Genomic DNA, 17171 nt, shown 5'->3' with positions numbered 1-17171 from the left:
ACAATAACAGCTCCTGTGAATGAATATGTCACCTTGTAGAAAAATAGGCATCCTCTCTCAGGTTCTCCTTAAATAATAGAACGTCTGAGAATATTGCTAGAAAGTAAAAAAACTTTAAAATTATAAGATTGTGGGATTATATTTACTTAAATTTTTTAAAAAAACAAAACCTAGGACTGGCTTTTAGTAACCAAGATGACAAGCAGCAAGAGCTTTGAAATTGCTTAGTCCTTAAAAGGTGTGGTTTTACCAATAAGGCAAATTTCCTTGGGGCATATTGAGTCAGCATATAAAAAGGCAGTGAGCCCGGCTGTTGTCATTCACAGTTTTGTCCCCATTAAACTCCTTTTTGAAATTAGGTCAAGAAGGAGCAGAGGCAGTGTGAGGTACAAAAAGTCCTTAAATGACAGCTGGGATAATAGTTGATAACTTTCTACTACGTCTATTTTTGCTTCTCTTCACCTTCTTTCTTTGCATAATTTTTTCTGCACTGATACACCTTAGGCTTGTCAGTAGAGCCAGAGGCTTTCATTCACTCTAATGGGGATCTTCTCTGGTGGCTCAGAGGTTAGAGTGTCTACCTCCATCGTGGGAGACCCGGGTTCGATCCCTGGGTCGGGAAGATCCCTGGAGAAGGAAAAGGCAACCCACTCCAGTATTCTTGCCTGGAGAATCCCATGGACTGAGGAGCCTGGTGGGCTGCAGTCCACGGGGTCACAAAGAGTCAGACACGACTGACTGACTTTACTTACTTTACTTACTTAATGGTCAGTTTGAATTAACCCTCTCCTGCTCCCCAGTATTATAAACCTTTGAAGTCAGGGACCGTGTTACTGTGCCTGCCTGTTTTCAGTATCTAGGACAAGGTCTGCTTTACACTTAACTCCACAAATACATGTTAAACATGAATGAGATAGGTTGTATACCTTAAATGTATACAATGTTATATGTCAATTATACCTCAGTAGAATTGGAAAAAATGTGAATAAAAATGCTTTTATTATACAGGTAACAAATATTTGAAATATTGAAATACTGGCTGGTTCCTACTTGTGCTTTTTAAAAAAAGTAATTATAGTTGGAAATTTAGATGTTTAACTCAGACAATATCAAAATATATATATAGATATAAACATATATATAGATATAAGTATATTCTCTGGGGACTCAGATGGTTAAGAATCTGCCTGCAATGAGGAAGACCCAGCCAGGTTCGATCCCTGGGTAGGGAAGATCCCCTGGAGAAGCAAATGGCAACACACTCCAGTATTCTTGCCTGGAGAATTCCATGGAGCGAGGAGCCCAGGCTACAGTCCATGGGGTCACGAAGAGTCGGACGCGACTGAGCAACTCAGCACAGGACAGCATATCTTAAATATTCCACAGCTGATTTCAGGTTTCTCGTAGAATTGTTTCTAGTACAGACAATTGACTAGATAAAAGAAATGTACTCTTTTCCAGGATACCACCATCCCTTTTTATGGAAGGTATAAATACTCTGTATTTCATACTTTCTTCCGTCTCTTCCTTTTCAAGGTGGCCTTAGGATAAAGAAGGAAGTTAGGTTTTAAGTGCTTTCTTGCAGGAAAGACAGGACTTCACACTGGTGAGCAGACACTTGTGCTGAGCTTTCAGGTATTCCAGGCTCTAATGTTGAAGTCTATGGCAATGAAATCTTGGCAAAGCTCCTCTGCTGCCTCAGCCCTACCTTGTTTGGGCATCTCCTCTGCTGCCTCAGCCCTACCTTGGCTTTCTCTGGCCCGCGGACCTCTCTATGGCTTGGATGAAATTCTCATTCAGTGCCTTCATTTCAGGCATCTCATCATCCAGCCACCAATTTTATTCTTAGACTATCCGTCTTTCCTGTGAGAAATCTCCTTCCAGCCTGAACAAGGAAGCTGGATTGAAACTTTTTCCTATGTGCTCCCTTTTAAAAAAAGTTAATCATTACTTTCCTCTTCATAGTTGGGAATTGAATCTTGGGAGTGCACATGAAGTAGTTTGGAATTTAGTGTCTGACTTCTTCTCTCACAACCTGTTGCCTTTCCCTCCTCTTCCTCTAAAGCATAGAAGCTTTCTTTTCATTTTCATTATTGTGTGTCAGGGACATGCCCCAATGTCATATCCTCTACCTTATGGAGGTGGCATCAAGGGAACGTGATTTATAGAAAGGAATAAAAGCACATTGACTTAATATTTTCCAGGTATTATCTTCATTTTACCCAAGAGAAAGCTAAAGCTCAAAGAGGTTAAAGTAACTTGATTGCAAAGTAGCAGAGCCGAGATTCAAAGCCGAGCTATAAAGCTTAATGGTAGCCTGATGCAATTTGAAGTTTTCGAGTGTTTTAATTCAAAGTTAGCAGCTTCTTATTTTTCTTAGCAAGTTTTATCACCAGACCTTGCTTCTTATCAAATTAAAAATGCAATTTGATAGCACTTCTCCAACCTCATATAATGTTCATCACATGAGACCAGAAGCAATTGCCCTAATTAATTAATTTGACAAAACAGTTTATGTGTGAAAATGAATTAATGATCAGGTGAAATTAAAATCTAAATTAGGGAAGCACATCTTTCACTTCTCACTCATGGTGTGAAGACTGCCTTCAGTTGAGTATTATCCCTGATATAAGAAATAACTGCATAACTATAATTAGCAAAATTCCTTTCATTTGATTCTAAAGAAAAGCAAAGAAACACTTCTGCACTTAAAATCACTGATCCAGGAGAATAGTCAACTAGGATACAGATTGTTTAAAAAGCAATGACTTTAAGTTTTAAAAATAGAAATATAAGATATAAAATTCCTTTTTAAAAGCAAACTTTAGAATATGATTTTTCAATACATACTGTAGATACAGATATCCAACAGTTAGATCTTCCTTCCATCCATTGGTCCAGCCTGGTGTTAACAATAATGTCCTCAAAGAAGAATGTTTCTGGGTCTCACCACTATGTCAAGGACATGGCAACTTTCTCTTTAAATTAATTCTACATATCCAATTTCACAGGTCCTCCACCAACCAGTCATCTGGATGGCTCCACTGCACTGTTATTTTCTTGGTGATAGTCCCAATCAGGGCTACCCATGTCTGCCAAGCACGGCTCTCCCTGATGGTCTTTGTAAAGATTTCCCTCTGCTGGCAATGCCCATGGACTTGTGATCCAAGACCCACCAATGCCTGATGTTGCAAAGATTTATGCTTGCTCTCATGAAGCCTTGCCATGTCTCATGAAGCTCGCCATTTGTCAGACAGCCTACTCAGCTCTCATCAATGATGCTGACACCGTGATCTCAAGACACTTTTCAAGCTCTCATTAAAGCCAACCTATTAAGCTACTACATTCTTAATACAATTTTTTAAGGGAAAGCTTATGAGAGCTTAGCCTTAAGCTAAGGATGGGTTGAAAATAGACAACATATTATGCAAAGAACTACTCCTTTCAAAAGGTCTGTCTAGTCAAAGCTATGGTTTTTCCAGTGGTCATGTATGGATGTGAGAGTTGGACTGTGAAGAAAGCTGAGTGCCGAAGAATGGATGCTTTTGAACTGTGTTGGAGAAGACTCTTGAAAGTCCCTTGGACTGCAAGGAGATCCAAACAATCCATTCTGAAGGAGATCAGCCCTGGGATTTCTTTGGAAGGAATGATGCTAAAGCTGAACCTCCAGTACTTTGGCCACCTCATGTGAAGAGTTGACTCATTGGAAAAGACTCTGATGCTGGGAGGGATTGGGGGCAGGAGGAGAAGGGGATGACAGAGGATGAGATGGCTGGATGGCATCACGGACTTGATGGACGCGAGTCTGAGTGAACTCAGGGAGCTGGTGATGGACAGGGAGGCCTGGTGTGCTGCGATTCATGGGGTCGCAAAGAGTCGGACAAGACTGAGCGACTGAACTGAACTGGACCCCTTTCCTACTATAGTCACCTCATTGTGTCCTAGTCAAATGTACCTCCTCTCTTTCTTTTCTGGGTTGAGGATTTTCCTAGGAACTTTTTCATTCATTTATGCCAAAAAATAGCTGGAGCGAGAACATCTTAGCTTTTAATGAAGATTCTGCAATCTTTCTTCCTGACCTTCTACTTATGTTTACAACTGCCTACTGGATATTTCTATTAGATATCCCATCTCTTTCTTGAATTCAGACACTGTTGAACTGAATTCATCATTTCCCCTGAACTCCTATCTGGGTTTCCAGGCTCAATAAATAAGACTACCTTTCATGCAGTTACCTGTATCAGAAACCTGGGCATTGGGACTTCCCTGGTGTTCTAGTGATTAAGAATCCACCTTGCAATGCAGGCGGATTCTCAACAGTCCCTGGTGAAACTGCCATGCTCTCTCTCATCTTCAGGCCTTTCCAAATACTGCTCCCTGCATGAAATGACATTATTAAATATCTGTTGAATGAAAGATGTAATGAGTAATATTTTCCCAGGACAGAGTACATTAAAGACCCATCAACAGGCAGATTCCTTGAATCTGTTTATCTTTATCTGAACAACTTTGCTACATTTTAAAATGTTTGCCATTTTACAAACTAAAAGTGAAAGTGTTAGTCACTCAGTTGTATGTGACTCTTTGAGATTCCATGGACTGTATAGCCTGCCAGGATCCTCTGTCCAGAACTCTCTAGGCAAGAATACTGAAGTGGGTTGACATTTCTTTCTCCAGGGGATCTTCCCAACTCAGGGATTGAACCCGTGTCTCCTGCATTGCAGGCAGATTCTTTACCTTTATAGGGAAGCTCTACAAACTGAAAGTAGTACTTATTGGCATTTCAATAGCCACCTTGCAGATTTGTTTTGAGGTTCTAGCAGGACTGTTCAACAAATTCTGTTGCATGGGTTCCAGTATGGTCCTCCTCTGTCTGAGAGTATCACCCTCTCTGATTTGGGTGACATCATGAAGATATAGCTAGTGCCTACGGCAGGATGACAACTGCAGTACAGTGAGGGAATCACTGGACGTCTTCCAGCTGGCCAAACCCTCAGATCAAGCCTGGCATAAATGGAGTGACAGCTGTCCCTGTCAGATTGCTCTGACATCCTTCATATGACCTACCGCTAGATGCTCCAGTTTTGTTTCAAAAAGCTTAAGTGAGCTTTGCAAGTTTGGATAGTGAAAAAAGAGGAAATAATTTTATGGCTTGGCCAATGGCATGCAATCCATTTAGAATCAGGGCTAGCAAGCTCATCATTCATGAGGGCATCTGGCTGCCATCTACAGGATGCTGGGCATGTGCCAACTTTGATAATTACATTCAGTTCACCCACCTTTCCTCATTGCTTCAGTTGGATGACACACATTCAGTTCTGTTCAGAAGGCACTGCGCATGATTGCTAGTGTATCCTACAAGGCAACTATCTCACTTTAGAAGCTGTAGCACTTTATGGGAAAATGAAATGAAATATTCCACAATACGTTCAGAAATGTGGCTTAAAATGGCAAATTATGAGATAATAAAATTTTAATTGTATTACTCAGGGAAATTTAAATATGTTAGCTGGCATTGACTCTCCAGTTTATTAAAGAAGAAAATATTTGTTTTTACCTGATTTGACATTTCAATTTGGTTTTATTGTCATTAGATAATAAGATCACTATAATACTAGACACAATAGGCACACACACATTGAAGAAGTTTTGTTTAGTGTAAGTTGGACCTTCTTTTTTTCTAATTTAAATTTTATTTTTGTGGCTGCTCTGCGAAACATTTGGAATCTTAGTTCCCTGACCAGGGATCAAACCCGTCCCCCCTACATTGGAAACATGGAGTCTTAACCACTGGACCACCAGGGAAGTCCTGAGTTGGATTTCATGAAGTTTAAAATGTGAGCTAAACAGCAGACAAGTATTCATTTACTAGTGTATAGCAGTAACTATGAAACACAGAAGCCCTTTTTATCTCCATTTCCCTAAGTTTTCTGTATTTACAAGTCTTGCATAGTTTTGTTAAGTCTGACACTTTATTTGAAATATTTCTGTGTCCATAGTTCAGATATTTTAAAAAAAATTTTTTTTTGTGCTATCTTGAAAATTTTTTAAAGTAAAAAAATATTTTATAGTCATCTGCTATTTCAAAAGAATCTACTATTCAAGGAAGGGGAAACTTAGGAAAGTATGTTGAAAATTAATAATAGCCAACACATGCCTCTTGAGAAACCTATATGCAGGTCAGGAAGCAATAGTTAGAACTAGGCATGGAACAACAGACTGGTTCCAAATAGGAAAAGGAGTATGTCAAGGCTGTATATTGTCACCATGCTTATTTAACTTCCATGCAGAGTACATCATGAGAAACGCTGGGCTGGAAGAAGCACAAGCTGGAATCAAGATTGCCGGGAGAAATATCAATAACCTCAGATATGCAGATGACACCACCCTTATGGCAGAAAGTGAAGAGGAACTAAAAAGCCTCTTGAAAGTGAAAGAGGAGAGTGAAAAAGTTGACTTAAAGTTCAACATTCAGAAAACAAAGATCATGGCATCCAGTCCCATCACTTCATGGGAAGTAAATAGATGGAGAAACAGTGGAAACAGTGTCAGACTTTATTTTGGGGGGCTCCAAAATCACTGCAGATGGTGACTGCAGCCATGAAATTAAAAGACGCTTAGTCCTTGGAAAGAAAGTTATGACCAACCTAGATAGCATATTGAAAAGCAGAGACATTACTTTGCCAACAAAGGTCCGTCTAGTCAAAGCTATGGTTTTTCCAGTTGTCATGTATGGATGTGAGAGTTGGACTGTGAAGAAAGCTGAGCGCTGAAGAATTGATGCTTTTGAACTGTGGTGTTGGAGAAGACTCTTGAGAGTCCCTTGGACTGCAAGGAGATCCAACCAGTCCATTCTGAAGGAGATCAGCCCTGGGATTTCCTTGGAAGGAATGATGCTAAAGCTGAAACTCCAGTACTTTGGCCACTTCATGCGAAGGGTTGACTCATTGGAAAAGACTCTGATGCTGGGAGGGATTGGGGGCAGGAGGAGAAGGGGACGACAGAGGATGAGATGGCTGGATGGCATCACGGACTCGATGGACGTGAGTCTGAGTGAACTCCGGGAGTTGGTAATGGACAGGGAGGCCTGGTGTGCTGCGATTCATGGGGTCGCAAAGAGTCGGACATGACTGAGCAACTGAACTGAACTGAAGTGAACACTCACATACACTTCACCACATGCAGGGAAATATCCTATGTGATTTGTGTATATTCACCAATTCAGTCCTCATATGAATTCAGTTAGGTGGGTACTTATAATATTTCTATTTTATAAATGAAGGAATTGAAGCACAAGTAAATAAGTTTTTCAAAGTTGCAGATCTAGTGAATGGGAGAGCCAGGATTCAAACCCAGAGAGTCTGGCTCTTGAATTCATACTTTTAACCACTATGCTCAACTGCCTGCTACTGAAAACATCACAAGAAGCAGCTCAGTTGAACACTCATTTGAAGTCTAACATTGGAAGAGACCCCAGTGCCAGGAAAGATTGAAGGCAGGAGGAGAAGGGGACAACAGAGGATGAGATAGTTGGATGGTGTCACCGACTCAATGGACATGAATATGAGAAAGCTCTGGGAATTGGTGATGGACAGGGAAGCCTGGCATGCTGCAGTTCATGGGGTCGCAAAGAGTCAGACACGACTGAGTGACTGACCTAAACTGAACTGATAAGCAAAGTAATGTGCTAAATGCTAGGAAAAATGGATCAAGTCTGATGCCACTCTTTAAGGACTGTATGGGCTACTGGAAACACAAGAAATGTACATGATGACCTCTAATGAAAGTTATACTGTGATAAATATCAAAAGGGGAGTAAAATTAACATGCAAAGGGAGCACCAAGAGCAAATTTAGATGGCATGTGGAAGACTGGCCATCAGGCAAGTTGCAGCAGGCAGTAGACTTTGGGGCTAAGTTTATTGGAATGAGATTCCAGACATGCAGTATGAAGTAATTAAAGTCATTAAGCACAAGAGGGATTTGAAGGGTTGGAAATGAAAGTAGAGAGATATGATGGTGCTAGATTATCAAAAAATGACAGGTGTGTATTTTACACAGAAAACACATATGTGTATACCCAGCATAACCTCTCCTTGTGTGTATTATATATCCACTAGTCGTCACTGAAGGTAAATATTTGTGTCTGTGTTATTTAGAAGGATGTTGTGCTTCACATAGGTAGGTTTTCATTCACAATAGCATATTAAAAAGGTTGAAATCCTTGATCAAATGTGCAATATCTCTGTGACTTCAGTTTCCTGAACTAGAATATGGAAATAATAATACCTATCTCTTTAGGATCCCTGCAAGGTTTAATAAAATAATTCATATAAATGTGGCATCCCTTATAGGGATCCTAAAGAGACAGATATTATTATACCATGTTCTAAATCAGGATATTGAAGTCACAAAGCTACAGTATGTCTGTAATCCAAGCAGTGCAAAGAGTGAATTGTGCTTGCTTCCCTAGATGCCGAGAACACTCCTGACAGACAACCTTCAACTGTCTGTCCCTTCGGGGTCACCTCAACTATAGAGAGCCCTATTGCCTAAGGTCCTACCCCTTCCCAGTGTAGCTCCTCTCCAATGACTGTTTGATACAAGTATACAAAAATCTTTGCATCTTGGCCTAACCAGGTATATCCTTTAGTTCCAAAGATAAGCTGAGGTATACTTTGGGTTACATCATAGCTTGACTTCTGCCTTTGCCAATCCAGGATACTTGGAGGGAGAGGGTGTAGTGTGGTAAATTAGGAAATTGGGATTGACATATATACACTGTGGATACTATGTATTAATATAAAATAGATAACTAATGAGAATTTCCTGTATAGCTCAGGAAACCCTACTAAGTGCTCTGCGGTGACCTAAATGGGAAGGAAATCCAAGAAAAGAGAAGATATTATGTATATGTATATAGCTGATCCACTTTGCTGTACAGTAGGAACTGACAACATTGTAAAGCAACTATACTCCAATAAAAATTAATTTTAAAAAATTCTGTGTATTAAACTCTATCTTAGAGGAAACCTAACTGGAGACATCGCTTGGTAGTGGTGCATGTGGTGGCAGTGGTGGAAGTTGTGGTGACTGCCCAGTGCTTGCAGAATTGTATTTCTTGTGCAGAAATTGCATAGGTGGGCAGCAGCCTCTACCACAGTTTCATAGGATAGTCTGTGGACCAGCACTATTGGTGGCAAGTTTGTCATTAAGCCAATTCTCTGGCATAGTCTTGGCCTTTCTGCCTAGATGCTTAACAATTTCTTTTTCTCTAGCTCTTTCAACAGTTCTATGGGCTATCCAATATCCTTTCAATAAACTGCTGTTTAATCAGCCTAAATTAACTTCTGTTATATAGTCAGTTCAGTCACTCAGTGGTGTCTGACTCTTTGCAACCCTGTGGACTGCAGCATGCCAGGCTTCCCTCTCCATCACCCATTTTTACTGGAGCTTGCTCAAACTCATGTCCATCGAGTTGGTGATGCCATCCAACCATCTCATCTTCTGTCTTCCCCTTCTCCTCTTGCCTTCAATCTTTCCCCAGCATCAGGGTCTTTTCCAATGAGTCAGTTCTTCCCATCAGGTGGCCAAAGTATTGGAGTTTCAGCTTCAGCATCAGTCTTTCCAATGAATATTCAGGTCTGATTTCCTTTAGGATTGACTGGTTTGATCTCCTTGCAGTCCAAGGGACTCTCAAGAGTCTTCTCCAACACCACAGTTTAAAAGCATCAATTCTTTGGTGTTCAGTCTTCTTTATGGTCCAACTCACATCCATTATGACTAGTGGAAAAACCATAGTTTTGAGTATATGGAACTTTGTCAGCAAAGTAATGACTCTGCTTTTTAATATGCTGCCTAGGTTTATCATAGCTTTTCTTCCAAGGAGCAAGTGTCTTTTCATTTCATTGCTGCAGTCACCATCTGCAGTGATTTTGGAGCCCAAGAGAATAAAGTCTTTCACTGTTTCCATTGTTTCCCCACCTATTTGCCATGAAGTGATGGGATTGGATGCCATGATCTTAGTTTTCTGAATGTTGAATTTTAAGCCCACTTTTTCACTCTCCTCTCTCACTTTCATCAAGAGGCTCTTTAGTTTCTCTTTGCTTTCTGCCATAAGAGTGGTGTCATCTGCATATTTGAAGTTATTGATATTCCTCCCGGCAATCTTGATTCCAGCTTGTGCTTCATCCAGCCCAGCATTTTGCATGATGTACTCTGCATATAATTTTAAAAAGCAGGACGACAATATACAGCCTTGACGTATTCCTTTCCTGATTTGGAACCAGTCTGTTGTTCCATGTCCAGTTCTAACTGTTGCTTGACTTGGATACAGATTTCTCAGGAGGCAGGTAAGGTGGTCTGGTATTCCCATCTCTTGAAGAATTTTCGGCAATTTTTGTGATCCACACAGTCAAAGGTTTGGGGATAATCAATAAAGCAGAAGTAGATGTTTTTCTGGAACTCTCTTCCTTTTTCTGTGATCCAAAGGATGTTGGCAATTTAATCTCTGGTTCCTCTACCTTTTGTAAATCCAGCTTCAACATCTGGAAGTTCTTGGTTCATGTACAGTTGAAGCCTGGCTTGGAGAATTTTGAGCATTACTTTACTAGTGTGTGAAATGAGTGCAATTGTGTGGTAGTTTGAACATTCTTTGCCATTGTCCTTTTTGGGGATTGGAATGAAAACTGACCTTTTCTAGTCCTGTGGCCACTGCTGAGTTTTCCAAATTTACCAATACTTGATTGATATATTCCCCAGGATAGAGCAATGATATGAGTATTATGGATGTAAATTAAGTAAGCTCCATGGAGGAGGTATTTTGGGCTATATTAGCAATAGTGAAGGGAGAGCAGCATGTTGGAGAAACATGTTGGGAAACAAAGATAAGTAAGTTCAATCATGCATATGGAAAGCAGGTTGATATAACAGAAAGGAAAGGGAAAGACAAAATAAGAATGATGAGACAAAGATTCCAACCTAATAGAATTTTATTTATATTTTGAAAAAGATGAAATAAAAATCAAATCTCTGTATATACAAGAAGTTTTAATTTCATTAAATGGACATGATTTTTTAAAAATACACATTTCAAGTCACAAATGTCTAGTTCTATTCTATGCCTATCAGGGAAATAGTAGTGGATTTGAAGATCTACAGTTTTCTAATGATAAAAGCTGGCCATGAAAGCTAGATGTGAATAGATTACATCTTTGCTTTTATTCATCAACATGCCATAATAATGAAAATAAAAGAGTCTCTCATATGCAACAGAGTTTTGAATTTAGATACACATTGGCTAACAGTTATGACTTTAATTTCATTAGAATATGACCAAAGTACAAAGACAACAAGCCTGGCAAACTTAAAAGGAAACCAAATGTTTAAACCACATTATGTTATTTCTGTACATTTTTTTTTTCACTGTGTGTTATATTTAAATGGCCCCCACAGACATAGCCATTTTGGGAAGGGGGATTTTTCTATTTGTTGACTTGAAATGTTTCCTTTTCCTGATTTGAGACCAGTATTTGATGACATTCAGTAGCAATAAAATAGCAGTGTTTAGAAAAACCTATATGAGATGATTTCCTAGGAAATGGCTATGTAGTTGGATGAGTCTGGCACTTTGCCCTAATGTCAACAGTATTCAGGTTATGTCAGAGATACTGGGATAAAATGTGTTGCCGATACCTCAGGATGACTTGGCTTCCATTTCTCTGCAACTCTGACCTGGAGACCGGTAACAGAGGTGCCCCACCTATTTTCTTCTACATAAATGAAATAGAGAAACAGAAGTCAATTTCTAAAAGAGACAAGAGGGTGTGATGATTTGGGAGAATGGCATTGAAACATGTATAATATCATGTAAGAATCGAAATGCCAGTCTATGTCTGATGCAGGATATGACACGCTTGGGGCTGACGCGCGGGGATGACCCAGAGAGATGTTGTGGGGAGGGGGATGGGAGGAGGGTTCATGTTTGGGAACGCATGTACACCTGTGGTGGATTCATGTCAATCTATGCCAAAACCAATACAGAATTGTAAAGTAAAAATTAAAAATAAATTAATTAATTAAAAAATAAATAAATAAAAGAGACAAGGATTGGAACTTGCAGAGTGTCATATAACAAATTCAGAAGTGTTCTACCCAGAGAAGAGCCAATGGCTGGTATCGACTACAGAGCACAAAAGCAACATGTTTCTCTTGGCAGTGCCCAGAAACAGCCAGGTCCCCAAGGAGTCTTTCTGGCCCTGGGTCCCTTAAGATGGAAAGACCCAAACTCTTGGGAAGAAAGTAATACAGAAAGGAAATGAAAATTAGATTTACATTTGTGCCCTTTATGCAGATACAGCATAAACCATAAAAGAGAAAGGAACTACTATTATCAAAAGCCATATTGTGAAACTGGAAGTAGACTCTTTTTTTGCTCATTTTGTATTGCTTTCCATGTTCTGAAAAACCATAAAACTCAGAAGATTGTCAAGTTCCAATGCTCTAATTCTGTTATTATTTGGGATAGATAAGTGAGATAAAGACTTACAAGAGAAACATAGCTACATAAACTAGGCAGTCTTTCCTCTACTCTCAAAAGTAAAGTTTCCATTCTTAGTGAAGTTAGGAGACAAACTGTAAAACATTCTTAAGAGTATCTTTCAATGAAATGTAGACGCCTACCAGAAGATTGTGGAGGGAAGCTGGGGAGAGAAAAATAAGGGTACTGTAATTCTACTGTCCTGCAGCTAAGAATCTCTTGCAAATATCTGTGCAGCTAGTCTAAAAGACATAATCTTTTGCAAGAAACTGGTGCAACTCATTTAAAGGCAGGTATGAAAAGTAATTGGGACTTCCCAGGGGATGCTAGTGGTAAAGAACTCCCCTGCCAATGCAGGGGACATAAGAGACACGGGTTCAATCCCTGGGTCAGGAAAATCCCCTGGAGGAAATCATGGCATCCCACTCCAGTATTCTTGCCTAGAGAATCCCATGGACAGAGGAGCCTGGCAGGCCATGGTCCACGGGGTCACAAAGAGTCAGACATGACTGAAGCAACTTAGTTTGCATGCACATGAAAAGTATTTAGCAGAGTATCCATACAAAGACACTAAAGAGAAAAGAGAGGACAATATCAGCAAATTTAAAAACAGATGGATACTCAAAAAAAAAAAAATGTTGACATTGAGCAAATGAAAAGTCTGAACCAAAATCTTGCCCTTAATTAAAACAAGTAAATTTGCCTGGAGAATCCCATGGACGGAGAAGCCTAGTAAGTTACAGTCCACGGGGTCGCAAAGAGTCGGACACAACTGAGCGACTTCACCTCACGTCAAACAAGGGCAAAATTCAATGAAGCAATTGTTTCTATGATAGAAGACCACAAAACAGAAAGGCAAAACTCTGGGGAAAGATGGCAAAAGGTCAGGAAGAGGTGAAATTGTGTTCAAAAAGGAAAATATAAAATTAACAAAGTTATACATATATATTATTTTCAGATTCTTTTCCATTATAGATTATTATAAGATATTACTATAATTCCCTGTGATATACATAGGTCTTTGTTATTTTATATATAATAGTGAAGTGAAGTGAAGTGAAGTCACTCAGTCATGTCTGACTCTTTGCGACCCCATGGACTGTAGCCTACCAGGCTCCTCCCTCCATGGGACTGTCCAGGCAAGAGTACTGGAGTGGGTTGCCATTTCCTTCTCCAGGGGAATCTTCCCAACCCAGGGATCGAACCTGGGTCTCCTGAATTCCAGGCAGATGCTTTAACCTCTGAGCCACTGGGAAATGTGGTATGTCCCTGTTAATCCCAAGCTTCTAATTTATCTCTCCTGCCTTACTTTTCCCTTTGGTAACCTTAAGTTTATTTTCTATGACTGTGAATTTATTCCTGTTTTATAAATAAAATCATTTGTATCATCTTTTTAGATTCCACATACAAGTGATATCACATGACGTTTGTCTTTCTCTGTCTGACTTACTTCACTTAGTATGGTAATCTCTAGGTCCATCCGTGTTGCTGCAAATGACATTATTTCTTTCTTTGTTATGGCTCAGTAATATTCCACTGTGTATATGAGTGTATGTATATATATATGTGTGTGTGTGTGTTTGTGTATATACACATATATATGTGTTGGAGAAAGAAATGGAAACCCACAAGAATACTTCCAGTATTCTTGCCTGGAAAGTCTCATTGTCAGAGGAGCCTGGTGGGCTACAGTCCATGGGGTCGCAAAGAGTCAGACATGACTTAGTGACTAAACAACATATATATGTGTATATATACACCACAGCTTCTTTATCCATTCATCTGTGAATGGACATTTAGGTTTCTTCCATGTCCTATGAATACTGGAGTGCACGTATCTTTTCAAATTAGAGTTTTTGGCATTTCTGGGTATATGCCCAGAAGTGGGATTACTGGATCATATGGTAACTCGTATTTTTAATTTTTTAAGGAACTTGAAGATTGTTCTCCATAGTGGCCGTACCTATTTACATTCCCACCAGCAGTAAAGGAGTCTTCCTTTTTCTCCACACCCTTTCCGGTATTTATTATTCAAACAATCTCATCTTTATCTACCCAGAACCAGTTAAGTAAATGATATTGTATCCATAAGGACTTGTGTATTGACATAAGTTCTTCAAGAAGCATTCAATGGAGACCAAACACCAGTCCAAAACATTATAGTACACCATCATCATGTAGAAATGTATATGTTTTCCTTATATTTAAAAAGTGTGAAGAAGAGACTAGTAAGAAATAAAGTTACTTATAGGAAAGAAGAAACTAGTAGGAAGTAAAAGTTTACTTATAGAAAAAGATGGGGACAGTGCAGATGGTGGACAGGGAAGAGTAGATGACTTTTTACTGCTTACTTTTTAATTTTTCTTTGATATTTGTTCCATGTTTATTAAACAATGGAAATGTATTAAATAAACAGTTTTAAAAACTGAGATAAAAAAATAAATATTTGCCTCAATATTGCAAAACTGGATTTTTAATATGGCATCTAGTTTTGTTATACGTTTATAAACTGCAGTGGCACAGCAAGCATGCCCTTACAGCTTCGTGTTCATTCCTTGGCCCTCTGCAATTCAGGTTCCACTGAAATTGCTCTTTCAAAACTCACTAACAGCCTGGCCTCCTAATTGCCAACTCCAATAATCCCTCTCTCATTTGAATTTCCTGCAGTGGTCTATGCCGCTGTCCGCCCCCTTCATTACTGAAACACAGTTTCTTTGTTTGCATGTCACCAGCCACTATAGTCCTGGCTTTCTGCATCCCATGAATGCCCAGGCTCTCCTTCGCAGGATTCTCTCCCCCATGGGTCTTGGGAACAGTGGGATAAGAAAGCTTTGTTAGTTATCTTTCCTGATTGAATGCCCTACCACTCCTGATAATGGCGAGAGCCTATAATGCCAATTGTGTCAAGATTTTAATAATCATTGGGAAAAAAACCCTCATTGGAAAAGACCCTGATGCTGGGAAAGATTGAAGGCAGGAGAAGGAGATGACAGAGGATGAGATGGTTGGATGGCATCATCGACTTGACGGGTAAGAGTTTGAGCAAACTCCGGGAGTTGGTGATGGATGGGGAAGCCTGGAGTGCTGCAGTGCAATGGGTCGCAGAGTCGGACACGACTGAGCGACTGAACTGAACTGAACTTTAATAATCAAAGGGCCTTTCCTCCAAACTAAAGATCATTATTGATTGAAGAGACAGAAAATAATTGGTAGTTCTATTATTTCATTTCCTTATAGTTACTGCTTTCTTTTTTCAAAATGGCACCTATAGTACTTGAAACGGAGAAGGCAATGGCACCCCACTCCAGCACTCTTGCCTGGAAAATCCCATGGACAGAGGAGCCTGGTGGGCTGCAGTCCATGGGGTCGCTACGAGTCGGACACGACTGAGCGACTTCACTTTCACTTTTCACTTTCATGCATTGGAGAAGGAAATGGCAACCCACTCCAGTGTTCTTGCCTGGAGAATCCCAGGGTCGGGGGAGCCTGATGGGCTGCCGTCTCTGGGGTTGCACAGAGTCGGACTTGACTGAAGTGACTTAGGAGCAGCAGCAGCAGCAGCAGCAGCAGTACTTGAAAAGAGTAGAAGTAGTGCTGGGATATGAGATGTGGCAGGGACCTAGCCTCTGGACCAGACTACCTGTCTTCAGATTCCAGCTTCATTCCTCACTAGTGCATGACCGGGAGTGAGTTACTCCAACTGTGTGTATCTCATTTGCTCCTCCCTCAAAGGGAGCAGTCATAAAAGCATCTAATTAATTGGGCCCTTGGGCAGTCTTTATGAAGTAATAGATATGAAATCACTTTGAACTGTTGCTGGCATCCAAGTTCTTGCAACTATTGCTGACAATGTTCCAAGCAGAAGATCCTAGAACAGTGAATCTAGAGTCAGAAATCTGAATCCCAGTCACATTTCTGCTACTAATTGGATTTATGTTCTGAATAACTTTTTATTTACTCCCTGTAAACTGGGAGGTGGGAATATGGTCTCTGAAATTCCTTGTGGTCCTAACAACACCCAACTGCTTTGAGAAACAATGTAATAAGCATGTTTACTTCAAAGTCTGATAGCTGAAGCACTGCTTGGTGTATAAACTGGAAGCTGTTTTAAGGTCAGAATTAATAGTGTCACAGAATGAGCAACAAACTAGCTTATTCTATGAATTTGTGGTGTTTTACTTATTTTTGTCCACTTCTGCTAGGAAGGAAAAGAATCCTATTCTTCAGAGATAAAACGGCTCTTGTATGTATGTAATAAACACAGTCTGTTAGAAATACCTAATATTGGAGAATAAAATAAATGTTGTGTAGCTTAGAAATAGGCTGCTCAACAGAAGAACACCTATGTTAGAAATAAGGTATTTATCTTGACATCACAAATGTAACTTGACAGTTAGATTTTATCTCAACATTATTTTTGAAAAGTTATCCCTTAAATTCTACATTCTTCCAGGTTTCTTGGTTAAAACTTTAAGCCTCTATATTTAACAATTTATTATCACTTACTCTTTATATCCAGTACAGCCCTGAGCCCTGGCTTCTCTTTTGCTTCACACTCCATGGCCACTGGGTCCAAATCCTTTTCACATCTTGATATGGGAGCAACAGACTGGCCGTCTCAGCCTTCCTATTTT

The 17171-nt window shown here is 39.8% G+C and overlaps 1 non-coding gene across 1 annotated transcript; it reads right to left on the bottom strand.

The window, feature by feature from the left end:
• Positions 1-13720: 13720 nt before the first annotated feature.
• Positions 13721-13793, bottom strand: TRNAS-GGA. The gene has a single exon. It is a non-coding gene; the product is annotated as a tRNA-Ser (tRNA).
• Positions 13794-17171: the final 3378 nt, after the last annotated feature.

This window comes from Oryx dammah, unplaced genomic scaffold, assembly GCF_014754425.2.
Source record: "Oryx dammah isolate SB20612 unplaced genomic scaffold, SCBI_Odam_1.1 HiC_scaffold_18, whole genome shotgun sequence".
In the NCBI taxonomy this organism is placed as follows: domain Eukaryota; kingdom Metazoa; phylum Chordata; class Mammalia; order Artiodactyla; family Bovidae; genus Oryx; species Oryx dammah.
Note: the sequence above shows the minus strand (reverse complement) of the source record. Positions and strands in the feature narration are given on the sequence as shown.